Consider the following 27,411-nt stretch of genomic DNA (forward strand, 5'->3'; position numbering starts at 1 on the left):
GGTGGGTAGCGGGCACGGTAGGGAGGCTGGATGCCGGCGCCCTTACCTAGCCCATGATGCGTCCCGAGCGTGGGTACGTGTCCCTGGTGAGTGTCCGCTCCTTGTCCTGTTTTGCGCCGAGTTGCCTTTGATTCTTACCGTCGGGATTTCCGTTCGTCTCCAGGGGTTGGGGTTTTACAAGCCTTCCCTGCCACCGGTCCCGGAGGACGTGGTGGGCCGAGCCGTGCGGAGGGTCGCCGCGGAGAAGAAAAAGGAGAAGAAGGACGCGGAAAAGGCTTGGGCCCGCGAGCGGATGCGGGCTCGGGAAGCCTTGGAGAGGCGTCGTCGGAGGCAGGAGAGGGACGGGCTCCCGAGGGAGCCGTCGCTGGAGACACCTGACGACGATGATGATGACGATGATGACGAGGACGACGACATGGCGGCCCGTCTTGGCCTCAGCCCGGATCGGAGGCTGGGCCAGGGGTCGCCGATCCAGCCTCCAAGTGGGCTGGCGCCATCAGTATCTAGGGCCGGGACATCAAGGTCCCGGTTCGAGGAGCGGGGGCAGGCCGAGGGGGTACTTGACCCCTTGGCTGAGGTAGTTGAGGTGACTCCGGGGAGTCAATCCGATCCGCCTATCCCCCAAGAGCAGTCGCCCGTGCCGGCTGCACAGGAAGTTGGTCCTTCGGCCATCGTGACGACGCCTGGGTGGGCCGCTCCTTTGGCGTCTCGGGCGCCCGAGGTGGAGGCGGCGCCGGAGTCGGCAGCGGGGCTACCCTCGGCAGCGCTTGCGAGGGCCGAGGCCCGAGGGGCCTCCCCGCAGGCACGATTGCCCCTGGTTCGGAGTGGGTAAGTATCCGAGGATACCTCTGCTTTGGTTTTTTCCTCCGCGGGTCTTGATCTTGTCTACTGTTGGGGACTTGTTCTTAACTTCTATGAATCAAGAACAAGGCAACACAAAAATGGTTAAATATTATGGTCCTTCGTCCTTCGAAGCATTATCTCCCTTGGGATATAATGAATTCCGGACGAAGGTTATGAATGACATACCTTCATAAGCACTATGAATAGTGAAGAAGGATTTACATAAAATATGAAGAAATAATATAAGCAATTGATTATTATTATTAACTCATTTTTATTCTATTATTATAGAAATGATGACAAATTATAAATGTACCTTTGGCTTGAAGGAAAGCTGAAATACCAGTGTAATACAGAAGCAAATGCCCAATGCGTGATTACAGAATTCCGTGAACAGTACAGGGGTACTGTTCACCTATTTATTGGCACATGGCGCAGCCTGTGTATAATTACATTTATGCCCTTTACAATGAACTACAATAATGACACAGAATATCATGGGTCTTTAAGTCATTTCATCTTTAAGTCGGTTCACCCCTTCGTCTTGAGACATGTCACTGTGCCGAAGCTTTATAGGCGATGGCTTCGGCGCTGCTTTGGAGAGGACATGCCGAAGGTGTTTCTTTCTTTAGGATCTTCGGCTACGAAGCATACCCCCAACAGTAGCCCCTTCGCGGTGCTAGATTGTTTTTCGTAACGAGCTTGATCCGTGAAAAAATCCTCTAGGCTTCGGGATGCCGAAGATCCAAAAAACACCTTCCCTGAGCTCGTTGGCGAGAAACGATTAAAATAATCGTCGCGCGCACGACCCATCTTGCACCAATTACGCGCTCGCCAGCGATTCACCTTCTCGAACTATGTGGCCCACCGCTCAGTGAGTGCGGGTGACTGTTTGCTCGGTGCTGGGGACCTTGCCGATTCACCTTCCCACCTGCAACACTATATAAACAGACGGGTAGGTGTGAAGTTACCACAACATTCATTGCTATTGTACTTTTTGCTGCCAAATTTTTAGTCATAGCCGAAGCTTGATCATCGTGCTCAAACGAAACCTTGCTTGTGAATCTGCTTCGGCACAAGAGTAAGAGCTTCAAAAAAGACAAAAAAGCCAACACCAAAAATTTCAAGTATGTCATAATCAAATGGCCAGAGTTCGCTCTACTGCAAGGGTCGATCGTGATGGGGATGAGACCGAAGCTGTTGAGACTGTTCCTATTTCGGAGGCAATGAAGCGATCTGGGTTGGTAACACCGGAAGACGTCCCTGCCGCTGAAGCAGAGCAAGCTGGTATTGAAGAGACCGATTCTGAAGATGATTACAGCAGCGCAGTGCCGAGCAAGCCTAGCCACCTGGACTTTGGAAAATCCACCATCTCTGAAGCTGATTTTCCTAAGATGGTGAAGTTGGGCTACTTCAGCGAAGATAAGAAAGAGTTGATTCGCTTCGGTGGAGAAGAAACTACTCCGAAGCCGGAAAAAGATGAAATAGTGGTTTTCAAGAGTTTCCTCAAAGCTGGTCTAAGATTCCCTTTAAATAAGATGATTGCCGATGTGCTAAAGAAGTTTGGGATCCACTTTCATCAACTAACTCCTAACGCTATCGTTAGGCTTAGTGTTTATATTTGGGCTCTCCGAAGCCAGGGGGTGGAACCGTTTGCCGAAGGTTTCTGCCGGTTGCACGAGCTACATTACCAAACCAAGGCCAGAAAGGATGGATTACATGAAAATTTTGGTTGTTACAATTTTGCTTACCGGAAGACTACAAAATTTCCTGTGATTAGCTACCGAAGCAAGTGGCCGGCAGGCTGGAAATCGGAATGGTTTCTATGTCAAAATTGACGATGACAAGGAGAAGCTGGTGCAGAGTCCGCTAGAATTGATCTTCGGAGAAACCAGACCCCAATGCAATATGACACCAGAAGGTCCAACCCAAACTGCGCTGGCTGAATTCAGGATTATCGCAGAGCACATTGGCACTAGAGACTTAGTGCAGGAATTTTTGGCTTTCAAAATATTTCCAACTATGAAGGAATGGGCTATGCCGAAGCTTGAAGGAGAGAAGAAAGAGGGGGAACTTATCCGACTGCCCTACCACTACAAGTTCAAGAAATATTTCAAAGCACCCTGCCAAGAATGACTGGAAACAATCGAAGTAATGTGCACCGAAATTCTTGGGAATTATTCTAAAAAAGAAGATCAATTGATGACAGCAGCCTTCGGCACCCATCCGAAACGAAGGCTAAACAGAGTGCTAGATGCTATAGGCTTTGAATATCCTGATTATGAACGACTCGACAAGGGTGCCGAAGGGCAGAAAAGAAAAAGAGTGGCTGGCGCTTTGAACAAAGACGACGAAGATCAATCAAAGAAGAAGAAACAAAAGTTTGAAGTGAAAGTATTAGCTTCGAAGAAAAGAAAGGACTCGATCCCAGAGCAAAAATCAATTGATGAAGAAGAGAAGACTTCTGCAACATCTTCTGATGCTGAAATAGAGGAAATTCTAAAGGTAATGACTGAAACTTTGCCTGTCAAACTAAGTCCATTGGGGCTTCATCTGACGAAGCTTTTTCATAATGAAAAGGAGCCCACAAAAACAAAGGCATCTAGGCCAAAAAGGCAAAGGATTGTTACCGTGGCAGAAGTGATTGAAACAACACCACCAAGAGCTCCAACTCCGAAGGTGCTGGCTATTGAAGGCACAATAGCTACCGTAGCCGTACCTTCGGAGGTTGCCACAGAAGAAGCCAGAGTCGAAGAGGCCAACTCCGAAGATATTAATTTAGAGAGCATAGCTGCTGATATAGATAAAATGTTGCTAAACATGGCCGCTGAAGAAACTGCTGCAGCCACCGAAGAGACCACGGCCGCAAAACCCGAGAAAGAAGGAATAACCGAAGATACTTCAGAAGATGAAACTTTTGACTTCCGAAACTTAGTTGGCCAGAAGCTAACAGAAGCTGAAAAAGAGGAATTAAAAGAGTATGTTATATCTTGCGGGTACCGGCCGGGGGCGGTTCTCTTTGGTGGTATTGATGATGAAGGGTTGGGCTGCATACGAGATCAAACAGGTGCGAAGGTTGTCGGTACTCTATCAAAGAGTATCGGCTTCCCGAAGCTCGAAGCGGATATAAGCCGCTACCGACGACAACACATTGTCGGCAGCTTGTTCTATTCTAATTTTAAGGTAAATATCTTGTGTTTAACTGTTATTATTTGTGGTCACTGAAATATTTTCTAACGAAGGTTATTTGTCAGCAGAGTATACTTTTGAGCAAGGCATTAAAAATGCAGCAAGACTTAGAGGATAAAAGGCAAGAAGTTATAATTGAAAACTTAGAAAACAAGATAAAAGAGCAATCTGCTGCCATCGAGAAGAAATACTTCGAGCTACAAACAGCTGAAGGCTTATTAGTGGACGCTGAAGCAAAAATAACAGAATTAAATTCGAAGCTTCTTTCCCAATCAGAAAATTTCGAACAAGAAAAGCTGAAGCTTGATGCAAAACTTGAAGCCGAAGCTCAAAGAAATTCGGAACTGAAAGAATCTTTGAAAAATCTTCAGAATAAGTGCCTGGAGTTCAGCAGTCGATGCATTCATCAGTTAAAGCAAGTGTTCCATTTTGTTGGAGCCAGTAGTGAAGAGTTTACTCCTTCAGCTGAAGACCTGCCTGGTGCCTTTGAGCACATTGAGGGTGAAATTAATGATCTTGACGAAGTTATAGCTGGGCATAGCGACTTCTGTGCCCTGGCAGCTTCTCGGGGCACAGCTGTTGCCTTTTTGAAGTCTGGTTGTGATCATGGCAATATTGTTAATAGACCCAACTTCAGCCTGTCACCAGCAGACCTAGATAATGTTCCCAATCTGGCTCGGAGTATTGCAAAGAGATTTATAAAGTTAGTATGGACAAAGGGTGGTCGGAGCAAAGCTGGTGACGAAGCTCGGAGCCACCTTAAGCTGGTAACAAAATCATACCTTATGCTTACCTTTTCCTTTGAATTTTGAATTTAGCTTACAATACTTCCGTACAGATTGACCAAGCCGAAGCTGAAGCTACAGAGTAAAAGGACGAAGCTCCAGAGATGCTGTCGAAGCTTGAATAATCTGTAAAAATAGCTCAAAAAACTCCTGTAAAAACTTGTATAAAGTATGATGTAACTTGAGTTTCACTTTGTAATATAATCTTACTTTTCCGTCCATGTATGAAATGCTTTGATGTGGACGAAATTAATACTTTTGAGCCATAAGCGAAAAACACCTTCCCTTCTTTGCGTACACAGCGAAGCATAAAATTACCTTCCTTTCGGAACCGAAGCAAGTTTGTATGTTATGCTGATGATGATCCTATGTATGTCTAAGTGAATGTTTATGAATGCAAATGTCATGATGTAATGTATCGTGCAAATGAATGTCCAAATACATATTCGAAGCCATAATCCAACCCTTCATTCCCTTGGGAATGACTCAAATCTTCTTTGCCGCTTATTTTTCGGCTTCACCGTTTATTTTTCGGTGTATCAGCGCTGACTTTTCGCTGTAAGCCTCCCTTAGGAGCTTCTTCGCCTTTTACTTCGGCGGAATCAGCGTTGACTTTTCGCTGTAAGCTCTGCATTCCCTTAGGAACGACTTTTGAGCTTCTCCTTGTTTTCTTTTCTTTTTTCTTTACACTCGATGGTGCATTCTCAGCTTTTACATTTATATCTTTGGGGGATATTGCTTTTATAGAGCTGAAATAAAAAGAAAAATTACATGCTATGGCCCCATTAAAAACCTTTCTCCTCCTGTGGAAAGGAAAAGGGTGCCATGGAAAAGAATATAAAAAATTACATCAAACTAGACATAATATCGCCGAAGCTCATCCACGTTCCATGATCTAGGAATGTCATTGCCGTCCATATCCTTCAATCTGTAAGAATCGGGTCTTGACGAAGATATTACCAGAAAAGGTCCTTTCCACTTCAGCTGTAGCTTGCCTACTCTGTCTGGGTTGGTGACTCTCCGAAGTACCAAGTGTCCTGGCTTAATATTTTTTAGCCGAACCTTTCTGTCACGCCATTTTATTGTTTCAGCTTGATATTTGTTGATATTCTCTACAGCTTGAAGTCTGATCCCTTCTATAGCATCTTTTGCCACAGAATAATCAGCTTCGTCTTCTGCCGAAGCCACTGTTCTTATTGATCCCGCTTTAGCTTCTTCTGGGTTATTGCTTCGTCACCAAACAGCAATTTGAATGGTGTAAAACCTGTTGATCTTGATATTGATGTGTTGTGGCTCCACACCACTTTGATTAATTCATCTGGCCACTTTCCCCTGGGCTGATTGAAGATTAACTTCATTATTCCCGTCATTATGATGCCATTAGCCCTTTCAACAAGTCCATTTGACTCCGGATGCCAAACTGATGCAAAATGGATCTTCGTGCCAATTTGTTCACAAAATTCTCTGAAAGCTTCGGAATCAAACTACGTTCCATTGTCCACAGTAATGGCCTTCGGCACTCCGAAGCGACTGACAATATTTTGCCCGAAAAACTTTTGAATAGCAACCGAAGTTATTGTGGCTAAAGGCTTTGCCTCGATCCATTTAGAAAAATATTCCACTGCCACTACAACATATCTTAAGTTCCCTTGTGCTGGTGGTAGCGGACCTAACAAATCAAGGCCCCACCTTTGCAATGGCCAAGTGGGTTGTATTAACTGGGTTAAAGATGAAGGTTGCTTTTGATCTCTTGCACATTTCTGACAGCCTTCGCACTTTTGGACTAATTCCGCTGCATCCGAAGCTGCCTTTGGCCAATAAAATCCTTGACGAAAAACTTTTCCCAGCAAAGGCCTGGATCCAATGTGAGATCCACACAGGCATGCGTGTATTTCCTTCATCAATTCTATACCTTCGGCTCTGGATAAACATTTGAGTAGTGGAGAACAGACTCCATGCTTGTACAGCTCCCCTTCTATTATGACATATGGTCGAGCTCTTGCCTCTATTCTCTTGTTATAAGCTTCGTCATCTGAAAGAAAATTACCCTGAAGGAAAGAGATGATTTCAGTTCTCCAGTCTTCACTATAAATAGGAGATATATTGAGGACTGCTCTCTCAAGAAGTTCAACCGAAGGTGCTTTTATTGTTTCGAAAAATACTTCCGAAGGTAAGGGCAGCCCCTGTGCTGCTGACTTGGCTAGCAAATCAGCATGTTCATTTTCTCCTTGATGAATATTTTTGACAGAAAACCCTTCAAAGGAAGCTTCAATCCTTCGGACCGTGTCTAAATATTTCTCAAGCTTCGGGTCTCTTGCTTTACAACTCTTGTCAATATGACCAGAAATAACCTGAGAATCAGTTTTAAGAACTGCCCTTCTAATTCCCATTGACTTTAACTTCCGAAGACCCAAAAGCAAAGCTTCGTACTCAGCAATGTTATTTGTGCAGCTAAAATCAAGTCTTGCTGCGTAGCAAGTTTTGACTTTGGAGGGTGCAACTAACACAGCGGCTGCTCCTGCCCCGAAGGTTCCCCAAGAACCATCGCAGAATACTGTCCAAGCTTCGGCATCTTTACTCGCTTCTTCTTCCTGAGCCCATGGCGTCCAGTCAGCAATGAAGTCTGCTAACGCCTCGGACTGAATCGAAGATCTATGCACATAATCAATGCAAAACTCATTGAGTTCCGCAGCCCATTTTCCAACCCTTCCAGTAGCTTCTCTAATTCTCATAATATCCTTCAATGGTTGTGAAGAAGGGACAATTATATTGTATGCTTGAAAATAGTGCCGAAGCTTCCTGGAAGCCATCAAAATAGCATACAACACCTTCTCCAATTCTGTATAATTTTTCTTTGATAAACTAAGGACTTCAGAGACGAAGTATATTGGGGCTTGCCTTTTGACTTGCCCTTCAAGCTTCTCTTGGACAAGTGCCACACTTACCGCTGAGTGCGAAGCTGCCACATATAACAATAGAGGAGCCCCTGGCGTTGGTGGAGTTAATGTCGTTAGGTCTATCAAATACTGCTTCAGCTCGTCGAAGGCTTTCTGTTGAACTGGTCCCCATTGAAAAACTTCGGCTGACTTCAGTATTTCAAAAAATGGTAGATTTCTCTCCGCTGATCTAGATATGAATCGGTTCAGAGATGCAAGTCTTCCCGTCAGTCGCTGAGCCCCCTTCTTTGTGCTTGGTGGTTCCATTCGAAGAATAGCTTCGATTTTATTTGGATTAGCCTCAATCCCTTTTGTTGAAACTAGGCAACCAAGGAATTTCCCCTTCTTTACTCCGAAAACACACTTTTCTGGATTCAGCTTTAGACCGGCCTATCTAAAATTAGCGAAAGTCTCCTGCAGATCAGCAATGTGATTTTCTTGCTTCGTGCTTTTTACAAAGATATCATCGACATAAGTTAGCACATTTCTGCCTATCTGAGAGTGAAGAACCTTCGCTGTCATTCTGCTGAAGCTTCCTCCAGCATTCTTGAGCCCCTCAGGCATCCGAAGGTAACAATATGTTCCGCTAGGGGTTATGAAGCTAGTTTTTGGCTCATCCTCCTCCTTCATCCAAATTTGATGATAGCCTGAATAACAATCCAACAGACTCATGAGTTCTGATGAAGCTGCTGCATCAACTAGGGAATCATCCTTGGCAATGGAAACTCATCTTTCGGACAGGCCTTGTTGAGGTCAGTAAAATCAATACACATCCTCCATTTGCCATTGGCCTTTTTTACCATAACAGTGTTGGCTAGCCATTCTGGGTATTTTACTTCTCTGGTGACCCCGGCGCTGAGGAATCTTTTCACTTCATTCCGAGCACGTTCGGCCTTGTCATCAGACATCTTCCGAAGCCTCTGCTTTCTGGGTCTGAAGGATGGATCAACATTGAGCGAGTGTTCAATAACATCCCTGTTGACTCCGTAAAGATCATTAGCTGACCATGCAAAAACATCTTTGTTGTTAAACAGAAACCTTATCAAGGTTTTCTCCTGTTCTTCGGACAGTTGAGATCCCAATAGCACCTTCTGCTCTGCTATGTCATCGCATAAGAGCATGGGCTTCGGCTGATCGGCCGAAGCAACTTTCTCTCTTCTGTACTTGTATTGCTCACAAGCTTCAGCTCCATCTATGTTATGGATTGCTTTTGAGTCTGTCCAGTTTCCTTCGGCCCTTCTGGCAGCTTCCTGACTTCCATGAATAGCAATGGGCCCTTGTTCCGAAGGTATCTTCATGCAAAGATATGCTGGATGAAGAATTGCTTCAAAGGCATTGAGAGTACCACGACCAATGATTGCATTGTAGGGGTATTCCATGTCAACAATATCAAACATAACTTGTTCAGTCCTTGTGTTGTTGATAAAACCGAAGGTTACTGGCATTGTGATCTTGCCAAGTGCTACAATCTGCCTTCCTCCGAAGCCACAAAGGGGATGTGTGGCATCATGGATCTTGTCTTCGGGCTCTTGCATTTGTCTGAAGGCTTTAGCAAATATAATGTCCGCTGCACTGCCTGTATCAACCAAAACATTGTGGACCAGAAATCCTTTGATCACACAAGAGATAACCATATCATCATTGTGTGGGTAATCCTTGAGCTGAAGATCCTCTTGAGAGAAGGTAATTGGGATGTGAGACCATCTTGACTTGATGAAGGGTCCTTGTACCCCTACATGTTGTACCCTTCTCTGTGCCTCCTTCTTATGTTTCTTGTTAGCCGGCTCTGAACATGAACCGCCTGTTATCGGGAGCACAAACTTCAAAGCCGAAGCAACTCCAACTTGGAACGAAGCCATCAGCTCAACAAGTGGATGTGAGTTCACCGGAGGTGGGCGCTAATGTTGGGGACTTGTTCTTAACTTCTATGAATCAAGAACAAGGCAACACAGAAATGGTTAAATATTATGGTCCTTCGTCCTTCGAAGCATTATCTCCCTTCGGATATAATGAATTATGGACGAAGGTTATGAATGACATACCTTCATAAACACTATGAATAGTGAATAAGGATTTACATAAAATATGAAGAAATAATATAAGCAATTGATTATTATTATTAACTCATTTTTATTCTATTATTATAGAAATGATGACAAATTATAAATGTACCTTCGGCTTGAAGGAAAGCTGAAATACCAGTGTAATACAGAAGCAAATGCCCAATGCGTGATTACAGAATTCCATGAACAGTACAAGGGTACTGTTCACCTATTTATAGGCACAGGGCGCAGCCTGTGTATAATTACATTTATGCCCTTTACAATGAACTACAATAATGACACAGAATATCATGGGTCTTTAAGTCATTTCATATTTAAGTCGGTTCACCCCTTCATCTTGAGACATGTCACTGTGCCGAAGCTTTACAGGCGATGGCTTCGGCGCTGCTTTGGAGAGGACCTGCCGAAGGTGTTTCTTTCTTTAGGATCTTCGGCTACGAAGCATACCCCCAACATCTACTCTCCTTCTTTCAGCAAGCAGAGACAGGGCTCGACTGGTCTGGCCCCCAGGAAGGCCCTTAAGACGGGGCTGGCCTCTACAGCTGGCGCCGCGGCGCACCAGGCCGGTTGGCTGGCCTCCACGCAAAGCGCCCTCGAGCGGGGGGCTTAGGCGGCACGAGTTGCCATGGGGCAAGTCCCCCGGGCCGACCCCTCTGTCGGGGCGGCCATCGTGCCGGAGGAGACTGCTAACGTGGTCGTGGCCCCAAGCCCGCCTGACCTGTTGCTGGCGCTGGCATCGACTCCCGCTGGGGCCGTCGTTGATTCGCCCGCGGAGCCGCCCGTCGCTCCTGACGTCGGGATGGCTGAGGCGCCGCTGCTCGAGGTCGCCCCTGACCTCCCCCATCTCGGCCACAAGGAGAGGGCGGCCGCCGTTGCCGAGGTCGGTGATCGGGGGCCCGCCTCCTTGGCCGAGGGGAGACCCAGCACATCGATAGCGATGGTACCCGAAGCGTCGACTGTAGGGGGACCCGACGCCTTGGGGGAGGGCCGCGCAGAACCGCGGCCCGTCTTGGGGAGCAGCGTCCTTATCCCCAAGCGGCGCAACCCCAATGAGTGGTGTGGGCCGGCATTCCGGTTCTGGAGCCGCGGTGCCTCGGAACCCCTCTTCCTCCTCAACGATGAGCGGGAGGAGCAGTCTCGGGATGAGCTCCGTGAGTATGCCGAGGCGGCGATGGGGTCGCTTCGGTCGACCATGGAGATCCTTTCCAGGGACGTTTCCAGGGTCCTCCAGGTAAGGATTTTAGACATACATCTTGCGTGACCAGGGCATTCTTTGTAATACCTTACTTTCCTTCCTCAGGAACTGGCGGATGTGAGCACCGCCAAGTCGCTGTTCATCCACCGCGAGAGCGGCGTCTGGGATTCGCTGCGGTCCTAGAGGGTCGCGCTTGCCGAGGCTAATGAATGCATCGCCCAACGGAGCACCGAGGTGGCAGACCTTCGGCTGCTCCGTGATGACCTGAAGGCGGAGGCGGCGACGGCGTGGGCAGAGGCGGCGTCGACACGGACGGAGGCGCAACAGTGGAAGCTGGAGTTTGGCCAGGTCATTGGTGAGCGGGACCAATCTCGGAGCCAGGCTGCCGAGGCTGTGGGCCGAGCTGAGGCCCTTGGGGGTCAGCTGGCCGAGGTGTCTGCTCGGGCTGGGGCCCTTGCGAAGGACCTAGCCGTGGCCGTCGGGTCTCCTCAGTCCGCCCAAGTCGTAGCCTCGGAGCAGCGTGCCCGGGCCGAAGGTACGTTTCGACCACTTTGTGACTTTGATTCAGCTTCATTCTTCAACTCGTGTCTGAAGAATTTTGTTCGGCTGTCTGCAGAGTTCGAGACGGCTCTTAACGAGTCCGTCAAGGCGCTTGCCCAGGCGGCTGAGCAGAAGGAGGCCGACCGCGTGGCCATGTCGGAGGCTATCTCGGCCTTATGCCAGGCCTTTGACCTCGATGACGTCCCCTCGGGTAGCTCCCCCTAGAGTCGCCTGTGGGCCTTGGGCGGCCATGTGCGCAGTAGACTCCGCGGGGCTCTGCATCAAGGTGTTAGGCGGGCCTTTGCCGTGCTCGCTTCCCACTACGACGTGGATCTGGAGCGGGTCAGCGAGGGGTACTGCCTACCCGACGAAGACGAGGATGCCTTAGCCGAGGTCCAGAGGCTTGACGCGACCGTCGCGGGACCAAGCGCAGTGCTGGCGTCCTCCTTCGAGGTGGAGATCCTTCCGCTCGCGTCGCCGTCTGGGGCCGGGCCAGATCTTGCCGAGGGTGGAGACGACGCCGAGGGTGCCGCTCCTCCCCCTGACGATGTCTGATTGTGCCGGAGCAGTTTGTTTGGAGTATGCATGTGTTTCTCGCGGCCGCCGAGGCCTAAACATCTTATTGTCGTGTTATAAAGCTACGTTTCCTTTCCTCTCGTTTCGAGTATCCGGACTTGTTCGTCGGTAGCAGAATCGCTTATCCAAGCGAGAGTTACTTTTCGCGGAAGGTGACGAGTGAGGTATTCGTATCCCGGAGGCGTAGGAGTCCCTCGGATCGGTCGGCCTTGCCGCTTACGTGCGCTCTTACTCGCTTGCAGGATTCTGTTATCGATATAGTCGGAAAACACGAAAGTCGTTTTGGTAGAAAACTTTTCCGAGGAAAATTTTGACGCAGAGGGGGTTCCCCCCTTCTAGCCCCCGAGGGAGGGTCGGGCTTTGCCGAGGCAAGGCTGATCCTTCCTTGACGGTTAGACTTTATTTGTGTATGTAAAGAAAATGAGGTACTTGAATGACTTGAAACATCTTAAGGGTAGAAGCGACGTAGCTGTTGGATGTTCCAAGCGTTGCAGTAGACCTCGCCTCGATCGTTGGCCAGCTTGTATGTTCCGGGCTTCAAAATCTTGGCGATGATGAATGGCCCTTCCCAGGGAGGGGTAAGCTTGTGGCACCCTCGGGCGTCTTGCAGCAGCCGAAGTACCAAGTCTCCCAACTGGAAGCCTCGGGGCCGAACCCCTCGGGCATGGTAGCGTCGCAGGGACTACTAATACCGCGCCGAGTGTAGTAAGGCCACGTCTCGAGACTCTTCGAGCTGGTCCAGTGAGTCTTCTTGGCTGGTCTGGTTGCTTCGGTCGGCGTACGCCTTGTCCTCAGGGAACCGTATTCTAAGTCTGTGGGTAAGATAGCCTCGGCCCCATAGACTAGAAAGAACGGTGAGAAACCCGTGGCCCGACTCGGCGTCGTCCTCAGACTCCAAACCACCGAGGGTAGCTCTTTCATCCACCGCTTGCCGAACTTGTTGAGGTCGTTGTAGATCCTCGGTTTAAGTCCCTGCAGAGTCATACCGTTGGCACGCTCCACCTACCCATTTGTCATGGGGTGAGCTACGGCGGCCCAGTCCACACGGATGTGGTGGTCCTTGCAGAAGTCCAGGAACTTCTTCCTAGTGAACTGTGTGCCATTGTCGATGATGATGGAGTTCGGGACCCCAAAGCGATGGATGATGTTGGTGAAGAACACCACCACCTGCTCGGACCTGATGCTGGTTAGGGGCCGAACCTCGATCCACTTGGAGAATTTGTCTGTAACACCCCAGGTGTTTATATTCCGCTCGACAACGAGTATAAATTTAAGCACGTAATATCAGTGGATAAACCAGATGTTAAATTTTAATTATCTTCGTCCATCGCGAATTTAAAATCGCATCTGTTCCATCTATCGCGAGTTCGATATCATTTTTATTAATCCGGGCTCTTCCTAAATTTTCGTGCTGTTCGGAACATATTTGTTCTGAAAATTGGTGCGTCCGGTGATTATTTAAAATTAATCGCTCGCGCGAATACGAATTCGGAAGCCCGACTCACTCGGATGATTTTATACCGAACAGATTAAGAAGAACTCGACGATTAAAATGTCCGAGGCAAAATAATCTGTATCGCGCGTTGTCCGAGGAAAATCGTGCGCGAAGTTATGACCCAGTTTATCCCCTCAGCACGACCTCTATTTCTTCCACGGCAGCGTGCCTAGCTGCTTCTCTCTCGCGCAGACCTCTCTCCTCCCCTGCAAACAGTGGTCGAGCTCCCCTTCTTCCTCCAACTGCGGACGACCGAGCTCCTCGCGCGGTGCTCAAAGCCCCAGCGCCGGTCGCCCCTCTGCGCCCTCTACCCTGCTCGTAGAGCTCCCTTCCATGGCGTGCCGTGAAGTCCCCTGGTGTTTCCCCGCCGCGCTCTGCTCGGATTCCTGCTGACTATGGCGCCCTGCTCTGTTCGCCCTCCCATCTTCTCTGCTCCCTGCACGGCTCTTCCTTCTCTAGTGCCGCGCGCCCGTCTCTGCGGTTCCCTGGGCCTGCCGCGCCCTGGCTCGTACCCATGGCGGCTTCCCCATGGCCGTGCCCAGCTCCTGCTCGGTCCTGCTCGTCCCTTCCCCTGCGCGCAGCTCGCCGAGTTCTCCCATGGCGCCCGGATGGATCCCCTGCCGAGCTCGTTTCCATGGTCGCCGCGCGCCGCGGTCTCCCCTGAGCTCCCTCGCCGTGGATTCTTCCGCGCGTCCAGCCGTCGAAGCCTCCAGCTCCCAGCCGGCCGGAGTTCCTCTGCTCGGTCCCTGTAGCCCGCCTGTTCGTCGTCGTCTGTGGCCGGCTCTAAATCCTACTGACCAGTTTCTTCCCCAGCGCCGCAGTCTCCCCCAGTTCCTCTGCGCGACACTCCTTTGTTCCGAGCTCGCCGTAAAGCTCCCTCTGCCCTAGCTAGATCTCCCTGCGCACCCCTGGAGTCTCCTCGCCGCGCGCCCTGGCGTTTGCCGTGGCCACCGCGCCGAGCTCTTCGCTGTTGTCCGTGCACGCCTGCCGCTCGCCGAGCTCGTCCAGGATTCCACCTTCCTGCGTGCGTGTCTGCATGTGCGCGCCGTGCTCCTACTGCTTCCTGTGCGCGTAGCCGTGTCTACTCCTTCCTCGCCGTAGTCCCTGCCCGCGTCGAGCTTTCGTGTCGAGCTCTCTGCGCACGCGCAGCTCGCTCTTTCTTTGTTTGCCGCGCGCACGAATTTTATCGCGTGTCGAGCTTCCGCACCATCATCGCTGCTGTCGCAAGCTCATTAGCCACAGTTATCTTGACCGCGTCAGCACGCGACCGTGGTCGTGTTTGTCGAGTTCGCCAACACTATGTTGCCGATTCGACTGTCGTCGCTGTTGTGTGCCTCGCTGCGTGCTCGCCGAGTGTTGTCGGTTGTACGTCGGCGCTCGTGCTTGCCGCTGGCTCGCGTTACCGCTCACGCGCCTGCTCGTTGTCACTGCGTCGCACTCACTCTTTGTCCATCGAGCTTCACGCGTGCTCGCGTTTGTCGTCGAGCTGTTGAACCCGTCCTCCCTTGCTCGTGACTTCATCGTCGCTAGAACCCTCACTAGATTCGTGTCCTCGCCAGCTCACTCCATATTCAATCTCGTCGGCGTTCCGCGCGTCAGCAAGAAATCTCAAGAGTCGGGTGAAGACGGAGCCAACAGCGTGGTGTTCACCAAGTGCGTGACAAAAAGCTCGGACATCCTGCGCAACTCAAGTTCGGTTCATTGAAATTATTCAATCGAGGAAAAAATCTTCAACAATTGATTACCGAAGAAAAGAAGGCCCCTGGATGACGTCAACCGGAAATCGTCGTCGTGCTTGCGACTATCGCGTCGAATTAGTCAGGGTAAGTTGATTCGTTTTCCTATCAACTAGATCTATAAATAGATTAATAGAATTATTAGTCACGATAATTGTTATTAATTTAGTATACGCATATTGTGATGTTAGATTTAGATAAATAGGTAAATCAAGTAATTAAGATACACAATTTAAAGAGTTAATAAAAAACTAGGAATAAAAATAGATATTCTAGTGTTATTATGTCAATGGATGTAGTCGATGCCCTGTTGTGATATCCATGGTGCTTAATGTTTGGTTTTAAGTGTTTCATCCTGTTTAGTGTAGATTATCTATATTATACTCGTGCTCATACATGTGCATCATGCATCTCATGAGGTACGATAAATAATCGCGCGATGCGGAAGACAAGCCAAGTCGACCCCAAGCGCGGACTACTCCGCAGGATGAAGCTGATGGATGAACCGGAAGATGGATAATCTGAATGAGTGTCAAGCCAAAGGATACTCGCCAAGTGGTCGCCTAACAAACACTAACCTAGTGTTACTCAGGCAAGCCCCGGTGCATTTGCCACCTTCCTTGAGGTTTTTAAAATCTTTCTCACTTGATTGCTGCATTAGGTGATAGGAGTTGATTGATAAAACAATTCCTGCATTACCTTCCTTGAATTTGATTACCTTCCTTGATCACCCGTTTTACAAAAGATTTTGATGCTTAGCCTTGCTTTAGAAAACAAAATGTTTTGTTTTTACAAACTATGATGTGGCAAAGATGGGTGGGATGTTTTCGAAAATAAAACTTGATGGTGGATCTGTCAAAGGCTTTGATGGATTCAACATCGGAAAAGATGTACCTTTGCCAGGTACCAAACTTTGGGTTTGAAATAATTAAGCTGAGACCGGGCGGGTGACTTGCACGAGAAGAGAGTCTCGGTGTAGTGTCTCCGTCTGAGTCGATTAAGGACCTTGTCGATGTAGGCCTGCTGACCGAGGACCCTTTAACTGGTCACATGCCTCGTCATGGGTAAGCCTTGCCTCGGGTAGACTAAGGCCAGAATAAGATAACACGAAATGGGCGTGGAGCGGTGGCGAGAGTAGCGTGTACCCTCCGTGGCAAGAGGCTGGACGGTGGTGTATTTGTGCTCTCGGTTTGCGTGAACCTGATCTGGTCTTAAGAACCCCGGTGGCGGGTTGACATATGCAAGGGTTAAGTGCTACATATGTCGTGTGATTGGAGATCCTCAGCTGAGTATAATCGATTCGGATCGCCGTACCTCCGCGGTTATGGAGACTTGGCCACTGACTTACACGTAGCATTCCACTAAAGATAAAGGGTTTTTGTTGAGAAATTGGCTAGTACAGGACCAGTGATTGAACTAGGGTAGAAAGAACTCTAGTGCAGGTAATTTTACCTAACTTGACAAATAAAATTGGATTTTTAAGGATCCACTTTAGTAAGCATTTCTGCAAAACAGAGTCTTTGAATATTGAAAAGCCTTACCTTGACTCCCATATAACCAGCATACCCTTGAGAGTCTTTTCTTTAGTCGGGTAAGTCTTGCTGAGTAATTCCATACTCAGGGTTTTATTCCCTGTTGTTTTTCAGGTTCTAACTTTGTGCTGTTGTTGATGGTGTTAAGTGCAGGTGGGCTCGGCCTTCTTATAAGTCTAAGTAACCCTTCTATACTTCTTATTGAGGATGATCCCTTGAGCTAGCATATATTTCAAACTTATACTTTTGTAATCACTCCGATAAAATAATGTAAAATTTTTGTAACTTGTAAAATTTGGTAGTAAGAATTCCGCTGCAAAAATGTTGGTGTGTGTGATTTGTGTTACTTAATCCCGCGGTTCTGGTTGTAAGTGGTTTATCCGATGTCCTTGGGGCAATCGGACAGATCCTGTTAAGTTATCTGGTGCACATGCACAGCCGTCTGAGGTCTTTGGGACAAGGACAGGTGCATGTGGACCCAATAACTTGGGAGGTTCTGCCACAGACTGGTATCGGAGCTGGATTAAGTATATACGGTCACATACGTATTTTCAAAACAAAAGTTTTGGTTTTGAAAAACCTATTTTCAACTAAACACATTGTTTGGCTTTGAAAAACAGTTTTGAAAACTATAATGCTAGCGACATCCTCTATTAAGCCCTAAGTTAAGGACTATCAGGTGGCTTAGTTGAAAACCATAACCCACAACCGGGTGGGTATTGCATACATGTGTATTGTTATTTTTGAGGCCATTCAGTTTTGAATGGATCGACGCTCAGGTAAGGTGAGTTGTGAGAGCATGACCGAACAACCGTCGGTCTAGGGAACTGCTTAATTGTAGCGCCTGATTATATACATGTTCTACATATGTATATATGAAGGCTGCGATGTGGAGTACTTACTTTTCCGGGAATTCAGTACCCCATGGATGTGTAAGGGTATACAGACATGGGAATACTGAGAAGTGTAATGTACTTGTAACAACGCACCTACGTTCAGGTAAGAAGGTGAGTTACCATAATGAGTTGCCCTATGGTTAAAGTGTGGCAACGGCGCCTATGCGTGGCTCGGCGCTTAATGATGAGCTGGCCTCCATATAGCAATATATGGAGTATAAACTGTGATAAAATGTCATGTGTGACTTGCATCATTGGGAAATGGGCTGTGATGGATTTTTCTGCAGGTACACTAACCTCGAAAACGTATGTGTAGCTGACGACTAGCAAAATACCGTGAGAATCGTACGTATGCCACCGGTATAGAACGTTATTGCCATATTATGTTGGCAAAATCAGTGAGGACGCATAGGACGAGCATGCATCCTGATTGTTGCATCATGTTTGTCACCTATACACCCAAAAATGCTTCTCTCATCCTTATTCCAGTAACCATTGATTGTAAATAATATGGTGTCTTAAAGCTACATGTTTAGATAGCTCTCAGGTTGTTTTAATTTGACCATTAGTGCAAATATGTTTGCCCTTGTGCTTGATGTGTCGATAGAAGGTTGGTGACCTATTTGCCTAAACCCAAAATTAGGCCATGTCCTTATTCAGTGAACCTAGACCCAAATTTGAATTGTCCATTATCACTCCATGACAAAGCCCATACAAATAAATGTTTAGCTACTTTCTTTGTTGGACATAAAAGTGTACCCGAGCTTAAAACAAGAATCTAGAGTCATGTCTCCTTCTAGAACCATTCCCTTGTTCAGTTGATGCATGTTGAGGTCTCCATTATATTTGGCCTCTCCTTGCGGATCGCCATGTTGCTTTGTCAACCCAACCTAGGAAAGACATGTCCAACCATTTTTTTTCTGGAATTTGATGCCTTTGGTTTCCCATATCCATCGAAGGCATACCAACTTAATCTTATGATTGTTTTCCCCTGTATCTAGTCAGATACTGATCCTTGACCTTGTGATCTTTACGATGGGCATAGAAATATGCTTGGGGCTGAATTAATAGTCTCCCATCGTACCCCTTTCATCAAGTTTAGGTTATGGCCATGTCTTGTTCATTTCATCGGGCCATGATCTATTTGGCTCTCTACTTGTAACCGTTTTGACAGGTAGAGTCTCTTCGTATATTGCCACCCTTGCTCAATCTATTGATGTCGTGCGAGATTTCTTATTGGTTATGTCTGGTAATGGTGTTATGACTAAAACCGATGGCACCGCGCTGAAACCGAGGGCCTCCTGTGGGTGATCAGCACATGGTTGCGCTACTTGGCACGCGCTGGTATCACAGTTGGTAGTTATAATCCATTATGAGAATATATCAATATGTTATCTTTGCACAAATTGTTCTTACCATGTGAGATTCATTATGGGTGCCAGTTTTGTAATGGTGTCATGGTTATGAACTTATGGTACCGCGACGAAACTGAGAACCTCCTGTGAATGTGCACCCAGGATTCTGCTGCTTGGCGCATGCCGGTACCGAAGTCTCTAGTCATGATCCATTGTGGAACTACACTGATATGTTATCTTCCGTGGACTTCTTCCTTAAAACAATTTCTATATTGTTTGTCAAGTTATCAAGCAACATCTATCATCTTTGTCGGATCAAAAGGACATACCACTTTCATGCGTGGTCTTATTTCTTTTGATCTTGGTAGTGACTACTCATACAAGTTCCCTTTACATCCTTTGTGTAAAGGTGAAGCCTTGGAGATTTTTAGTGTTGAGCGATAACTAATTAGCTCTCAAATTGGAGATTAAATTTCTCTGCTGTTGAGATGCAGGAGTTTGTTCATTCGCTCTCTTAATTAATCCATGTATTCCTTATCCAAGTAGATAATTCATCTCTTACGGAAGAAACGGATGAACAACCAGACCAAATGGGTTCCTACCCAAGTGCATGATCAACCGTAACAAGAGTGAACTCTCGATTGTTGGCTTACCGATGGTACTGAGAGGACATGCCAATGTCAAAAGTAGTTCAACAAGTTGGTTTTGACTAACTTGTAACTGCATTTGAAACAAAGGTTGTGTTTAGAGATCGTTTTATCGATTTGCCTGAACTCACTTAGGCCTAACCCACTCTAAAGAAAGTACTCACAAAAGTTAAGTTAAGTCGACTAATAACCATCTAATCATCGTTCTAGTCATGCCTCGGTTGTCTCACGTGTGCTTTTCCAGCATGGGTGATCAGATCGAGCCATGGTTAGTGCTTGATAAAACGGACTGGTTGTAAAGTCCGTATCTACATACCCCTCTGCTGGTGATTCTCTAGAATCTATACCATCTTTCGTGGACTTGAATTCTCGGGTTAACCACATGTTAACCGCGATAGTATTCGACATCCACACCCGTCCCCTGTGCTATGAATTTCCTGTAACCACTTGTTGGTAAACCTCTTTCTGTGTGTTTTACCCAAGAGATTGCATCAGGTTCTGTTTGGGTAAAGTCGTATATCTCCCGCTCGCTCAACAGACTCAGATAGTACAATGTCATCAGAAAAAGCAAACTGCACACATGAAACCTTGTGTGTTCCTCTGGCAGATATCACCTCTATTGTTGGACATCTCTAAATTGGCCTAAGGCAATATATGTTATGTCCACTAGAGAAACAATATCCTGAGACACTCGCCTTTAATTGGAAATGTCTCACGATTATTACTGATATGAACATGGGTTACATACTTCTCTACTCTTAAAAGTCTTTCGATCCGAATCTCGGGACGAGATTCTTTTAAGGGGGGAGGGCTGTAACACCCCAGGTGTTTATATTCCGCTCGACAACGAGTATAAATTTAAGCACGTAATATCAGTGGATAAACCAGATGTTAAATTTTAATTATCTTCGTCCATCGCGAATTTAAAATCGCATCTGTTCCATCTATCGCGAGTTCGATATCATTTTTATTAATCCGGGCTCTTCCTAAATTTTCGTGCTGTTCGGAACATATTTGTTCTGAAAATTGGTGCGTCCGGTGATTATTTAAAATTAATCGCTCGCGCGAATACGAATTCGGAAGCCTGACTCACTCGGATGATTTTATACCGAACAGATTAAGAAGAACTCGACGATTAAAATGTCCGAGGCAAAATAATCTGTATCGCGCGTTGTCCGAGGAAAATCGTGCGCGAAGTTATGACCCAGTTTATCCCCTCAGCACGACCTCTATTTCTTTCACGGCAGCGTGCCTAGCTGCTTCTCTCTCGCGCAGACCTCTCTCCTCCCCTGCAAACCGTGGTCGAGCTCCCCTTCTTCCTCCAACTGCGGACGGCCGAGCTCCTCGCGCGGTGCTCAGAGCCCCAGCGCCGGCCGCCCCTCTGTGCCCTCTACCCTGCTCGTAGAGCTCCCTTCCATGGCGTGCCGTGAAGTCCCCTGGTGTTTCCCCGCCGCGCTCTGCTCGGATTCCTGCTGACTATGGCGCCCTGCTCTGTTCGCCCTCCCATCTTCTCTGCTCCCTGCACGGCTCTTCCTTCTCTAGTGCCGCGCGCCCGTCTCCGCGGTTCCCTGGGCCTGCCGCGCCCTGGCTCGTACCCATGGCGGCTTCCCCATGGCCGTGCCCAGCTCCTGCTCGGTCCTGCTCGTCCCTTCCCCTGCTCGCAGCTCGCCGAGTTCTCCCTCCAGCCGCGACCACCAGTTTCCTCCCCATGGGGCTTCCCAGCCATGGCTGAGCGCCCAACCGGATCTCCCTGTGTCGTGCTCTCCTTTCTGCGCCGCGCCCCTCTGCTGCTTGCTCTGGTGCTGCGTGCGCATTCTCCCATGGCGCCCGGATGGATCCCCTGCCGAGCTCGTTTCCATGGTCGCCGCGCGCCGCGGTCTCCCCTGAGCTCCCTCGCCGTGGATTCTTCCGCGCGTCCAGCCGTCGAAGCCTCCAGCTCCCAGCCGGCCGGAGTTCCTCTGCTCGGTCCCTGTAGCCCGCCTGTTCGTCGTCGTCTGTGGCCGGCTCTAAATCCTACTGACCAGTTTCTTCCCCAGCGCCGCAGTCTCCCCCAGTTCCTCTGCGCGACACTCCTTTGTTCCGAGCTCGCCGTAAAGCTCCCTCTGCCCTAGCTAGATCTCCCTGCGCACCCCTGGAGTCTCCTCGCCGCGCGCCCTGGCGTTTGCCGTGGCCACCGCGCCGAGCTCTTCGCTGTTGTCCGTGCGTGCCTGCCGCTCGCCGAGCTCGTCCAGGATTCCACCTTCCTGCGTGCGTGTCTGCATGTGCGCGCCGTGCTCCTACTGCTTCCTGTGCGCGTAGCCGTGTCTACTCCTTCCTCGCCGTAGTCCCTGCCCGCGTCGAGCTTTCGTGTCGAGCTCTCTGCGCACGCGCAGCTCGCTCTTTCTTTGTTTGCCGCGCGCACGAATTTTATCGCGTGTCGAGCTTCCGCACCATCATCGCTGCTGTCGCAAGCTCATTAGCCACAGTTATCTTGACCGCGTCAGCACGCGACCGTGGTCGTGTTTGTCGAGTTCGCCAACACTATGTTGCCGATTCGACTGTCGTCGCTGTTGTGTGCCTCGCTGCGTGCTCGCCGAGTGTTGTCGGTTGTACGTCGGCGCTCGTGCTTGCCGCTGGCTCGCGTTACCGCTCACGCGCCTGCTCGTTGTCACTGCGTCGCACTCACTCTTTGTCCATCGAGCTTCACGCGTGCTCGCGTTTGTCGTCGAGCTGTTGAACCCGTCCTCCCTTGCTCGTGACTTCATCGTCGCTAGAACCCTCACTAGATTCGTGTCCTCGCCAGCTCACTCCATATTCAATCTCGTCGGCGTTCCGCGCGTCAGCAAGAAATCTCAAGAGTCGGGTGAAGACGGAGCCAACAGCGTGGTGTTCACCAAGTGCGCGACAAAAAGCTCGGACATCCTGCGCAACTCAAGTTCGGTTCATTGAAATTATTCAATCGAGGAAAAGATCTTCAACAATTGATTACCGAAGAAAAGAAGGCCCCTGGATGACGTCAACCGGAAATCGTCGTCGTGCTTGCGACTATCGCGTCGAATTAGTCAGGGTAAGTTGATTCGTTTTCCTATCAACTAGATCTATAAATAGATTAATAGAATTATTAGTCACGATAATTGTTATTAATTTAGTATACGCATATTGTGATGTTCGATTTAGATAAATAGGTAAATCAAGTAATTAAGATACACAATTTAAAGAGTTAATAAAAAGCTAGTTATTAAAATAGATATTCTAGTGTTATTATGTCAATGGATGTAGTCGATGCCCTGTTGTGATATCCATGGTGCTTAATGTTTGGTTTTAAGTGTTTCATCCTGTTTAGTGTAGATTATCTATATTATACTCGTGCTCATACATGTGCATCATGCATCTCATGAGGTACGATAAATAATCGCGCGATGCGGAAGACAAGCCAAGTCGACCCCAAGCGCGGACTACTCCGCAGGATGAAGCTGATGGATGAACCGGAAGATGGATAATCTGAATGAGTGTCAAGCCAAAGGATACTCGCCAAGTGGTCGCCTAACAAACACTAACCTAGTGTTACTCAGGCAAGCCCCGGTGCATTTGCCACCTTCCTTGAGGTTTTTAAAATCTTTCTCACTTGATTGCTGCATTAGGTGATAGGAGTTGATTGATAAAACAATTCCTGCATTACCTTCCTTGAATTTGATTACCTTCCTTGATCACCCGTTTTACAAAAGATTTTGATGCTTAGCCTTGCTTTAGAAAACAAAATGTTTTGTTTTTACAAACTATGATGTGGCAAAGGTGGGTGGGATGTTTTCGAAAATAAAACTTGATGGTGGATCTGTCAAAGGCTTTGATGGATTCAACATCGGAAAAGATGTACCTTTGCCAGGTACCAAACTTTGGGTTTGAAATAATTAAGCTGAGACCGGGCGGGTGACTTGCACGAGAAGAGAGTCTCGGTGTAGTGTCTCCGTCTGAGTCGATTAAGGACCTTGTCGATGTAGGCCTGCTGACCGAGGACCCTTTAACTGGTCACATGCCTCGTCATGGGTAAGCCTTGCCTCGGGTAGACTAAGGCCAGAATAAGATAACACGAAATGGGCGTGGAGCGGTGGCGAGAGTAGCGTGTACCGTCCGTGGCAAGAGGCTGGACGGTGGTGTATCTGTGCTCTCGGTTTGCGTGAACCTGATCTGGTCTTAAGAACCCCGGTGGCGGGTTGACATATGCAAGGGTTAAGTGCTACATATGTCGTGTGATTGGAGATCCTCAGCTGAGTATAATCGATTCGGATCGCCGTACCTCCGCGGTTATGGAGACTTGGCCACTGACTTACACGTAGCATTCCACTAAAGATAAAGGGTTTTTGTTGAGAAATTGGCTAGTACAGGACCAGTGATTGAACTAGGGTAGAAAGAACTCTAGTGCAGGTAATTTTACCTAACTTGACAAATAAAATTGGATTTTTAAGGATCCACTTTAGTAAGCATTTCTGCAAAACAGAGTCTTTGAATATTGAAAAGCCTTACCTTGACTCCCATATAACCAGCATACCCTTGAGAGTCTTTTCTTTAGTCGGGTAAGTCTTGCTGAGTAATTCCATACTCAGGGTTTTATTCCCTGTTGTTTTTCAGGTTCTAACTTTGTGCTGTTGTTGATGGTGTTAAGTGCCGGTGGGCTCGGCCTTCTTATAAGTCTAAGTAACCCTTCTATACTTCTTATTGAGGATGATCCCTTGAGCTAGCATATATTTCAAACTTATACTTTTGTAATCACTCCGATAAAATAATGTAAAATTTTTGTAACTTGTAAAATTTGGTAGTAAGAATTCCGCTGCAAAAATGTTGGTGTGTGTGATTTGTGTTACTTAATCCCGCGGTTCTGGTTGTAAGTGGTTTATCCGATGTCCTTGGGGCAATCGGACAGATCCTGTTAAGTTATCTGGTGCACATGCACAGCCGTCTGAGGTCTTTGGGACAAGGACAGGTGCATGTGGGCCCAATAACTTGGGAGGTTCTGCCACATTGTCGATGGCGACCAGCAGGTGCGAGAAGCCCCCGGGTGCCTTCTGCAAGGGACCGACGAGGTCCAGACCCCACACAGCAAAGGCCCAAGTGATGGGTATTGTCTGCAGGGCCTGAGCGGGCAAGTGCGTCTGTCTTGCGTAGAATTGACACCCTTGACAAGAGCGTACAATCCTAGTGGCATTGGCCATCGCGGTCGGCCAGTAGAAGCCTTGTCGGAAGGCGTTTCCCACGAGGGCTCGAGGTGCTGCGTGGTGACCGTAAGCCCCCGAGTGTATTTCTTGCAATAGCTCCTGTCCTTCAGCGACGGATATGCATCGTTGGAGAATGCCTGAGGGGCTGCGGTGGTAGAGCTCCTTTTCATCACCCAGTAAGACGAACGACTTGGCGTGCCGCGCCAGTCGCCGAGCTTTGGCCTTGTCAAGGGGTAGCTCTCCTCGGAGGAGATGTTCCAGGTACGGGGTCTGCCAGTTTCGGTTTGGCGCAACCCCATCCCGCTCTCCCTCGATGCGCAAGGCCTCACCCTCGGCGGCCGAGGATACCTCGGGCTGGGCCGAGGCCTCCTCGAGCTCGGGCGTGTCGTCGATCTTGACGGAGGGTTGATGTATGTCTCTGGAGAAGACATCAGGGGGAACCGTTGTCCGCCATGAGGCTATTTTGGCCAGCTCATCCGCAGTCTCGTTGTACCGTCGAGCGATGTGGTTGAGCTCTAGCCCGTAGAACTTGTCTTCCAGGTGCCAAACTTCGGCGCAGTAGGCCTCCATCTTCCGGTCGCGGCAGTGGGAGTTCTTCATGACTTGGTCAACGACAAGTTGCGAGTCGCCATGAGCGTCGAGGCGCCGAACCCCTAGCTCGATGGCGATGCGCAACCCATTAACCAGAGCCTCGTACTCGGCCATGTTGTTTGACGCCAGGAAATGGAGGCGCAGCACGTAGCGGAGATGTTTCCCGAGGGGTGAGATGAAGAGCAGGCCCGCACCTGCTCCCATTTTCATCAGCGACCCATCGAAGTACATGGTCCAAAGTTCCGGTTGGATCAGAGTTGTTGGCAATTGGGTGTCGACCCATTCAGCCACGAAGTCCGCCAAGACTTGGGCTTTATGGCCTTCCAAGGAGCGAATGAGATTGTCTCGCCCATAAGCTCCACTGCCCACTTTGCTATCCTACCCGAGGCCTCTCGGCACTGGATGATCTCCCCTAGGGGGAAGGATGACACCACAGTCACCGGATGAGACTCGAAGTAGTGTCGCAACTTTCGTCGCGTCAGAATTACTGCGTACAGTAGCTTCTGAATTTGCGGGTAGCGGATCTTGGTCTCGGATAGCACTTCACTGATGAAGTAAACCGGCCTCTGGACGAGCAGTGCATTCCCTTCTTCTCGTCTCTTGACTACGATCGCGGCGCTGACCACCTGAGTGGTTGCGTCTACGTAGATCAAGAGGGCTTCTCCCGCAGCGGGGGGCACCAAGATGGGCGCGTTTGTAAGGAGTGCCTTTAAGTTTCCGAGGGCTTCCTCGGCCTCGGGCGTCCAAGTGAAGCGCTCGGCCTTCCTTAAGAGGCGGTACAAGGGTAGGCCTTTTTCGCCGAGGCGCGAGATGAAGCAGCTCAGAGCCGCAAGGCATCCCATGACCCTTTGTACTCCTTTCAAATCTTTGATAGGTCCCATGTTGGTGATGGTCGCGATTTTCTCCGGGTTGGCCTCGATGTCCCGCTCGGAGACGATGAACCCCAGGAGCATGCCTCGGGGGACTCCGAAGACACACTTCTCGGGATTGAGCTTCACGCCCTTCGCTCTCAGACACTTGAATGTCGTTTCAAGGTCGGAGAGGAGGTCGGAGGCTTTCCTTGTCTTGACAACGATGTCATCGACGTAAGCCTCGACCGTTCGGCCGATGTGCTCTCTGAACACGTGGTTCATGCACCTTTGGTATGTTGCACCTGCATTCCTCAAGCCAAATGTCATAGTAGTATAGCAATACATGCCAAAAGGTGTGATGAAAGAAGTCGCGAGCTGGTCGGACTCTTTCATCTTGATTTGGTGATAACCTGAATAGGCGTCGAGGAATGATAGGGTTTCGCACCCAGCAGTGGAGTCCACAATTTGATCGATGCGAGGCAGAGGGTAGGGAACCTTTGGACATGCCATGTTTAGACCAGTGTAGTCTATGCTCATCCTCCACTTCCCACCTTTCTTTTTCACAAGCACAGGGTTAGCTAGCCATTCAGGATGGAATACCTCTTTGATGAACCCTGCAACCATCAGCTTATGGATCTCCTCACCTATGGCCCTGTGCTTCTCTTCGTCGAAGCGGCGCAAGGGCTGCTTCACGGGTCGGGCACCGGCTCGGATATCCAGTGAGTGCTCGGCGACATCCCTCGGTATGCCGGGCATGTCTGAAGGACTCCACGCAAAAACTTCGACGTTTGCGCGGAGAAAGTCGACGAGCACTACTTCCTATTTGGGGTCGAGCTCGGAGCCGATCTGGACTTGCTTGCAGGCGTCGTTGCTGGGGTCGAGAGGGACGGACTTAACCGCCTCAGCCGGTTCGAAGTTGCCGGCATGGCGCTTCGCATGAGGCACCTCCTTGGAGAGGCACTCCAGGTCGGCGATGAGAGCCTCAGACTCGG

The sequence above is a fragment of the Zea mays genome, chromosome 5, assembly GCF_902167145.1.
Source record: "Zea mays cultivar B73 chromosome 5, Zm-B73-REFERENCE-NAM-5.0, whole genome shotgun sequence".
Classification (NCBI taxonomy): domain Eukaryota; kingdom Viridiplantae; phylum Streptophyta; class Magnoliopsida; order Poales; family Poaceae; genus Zea; species Zea mays.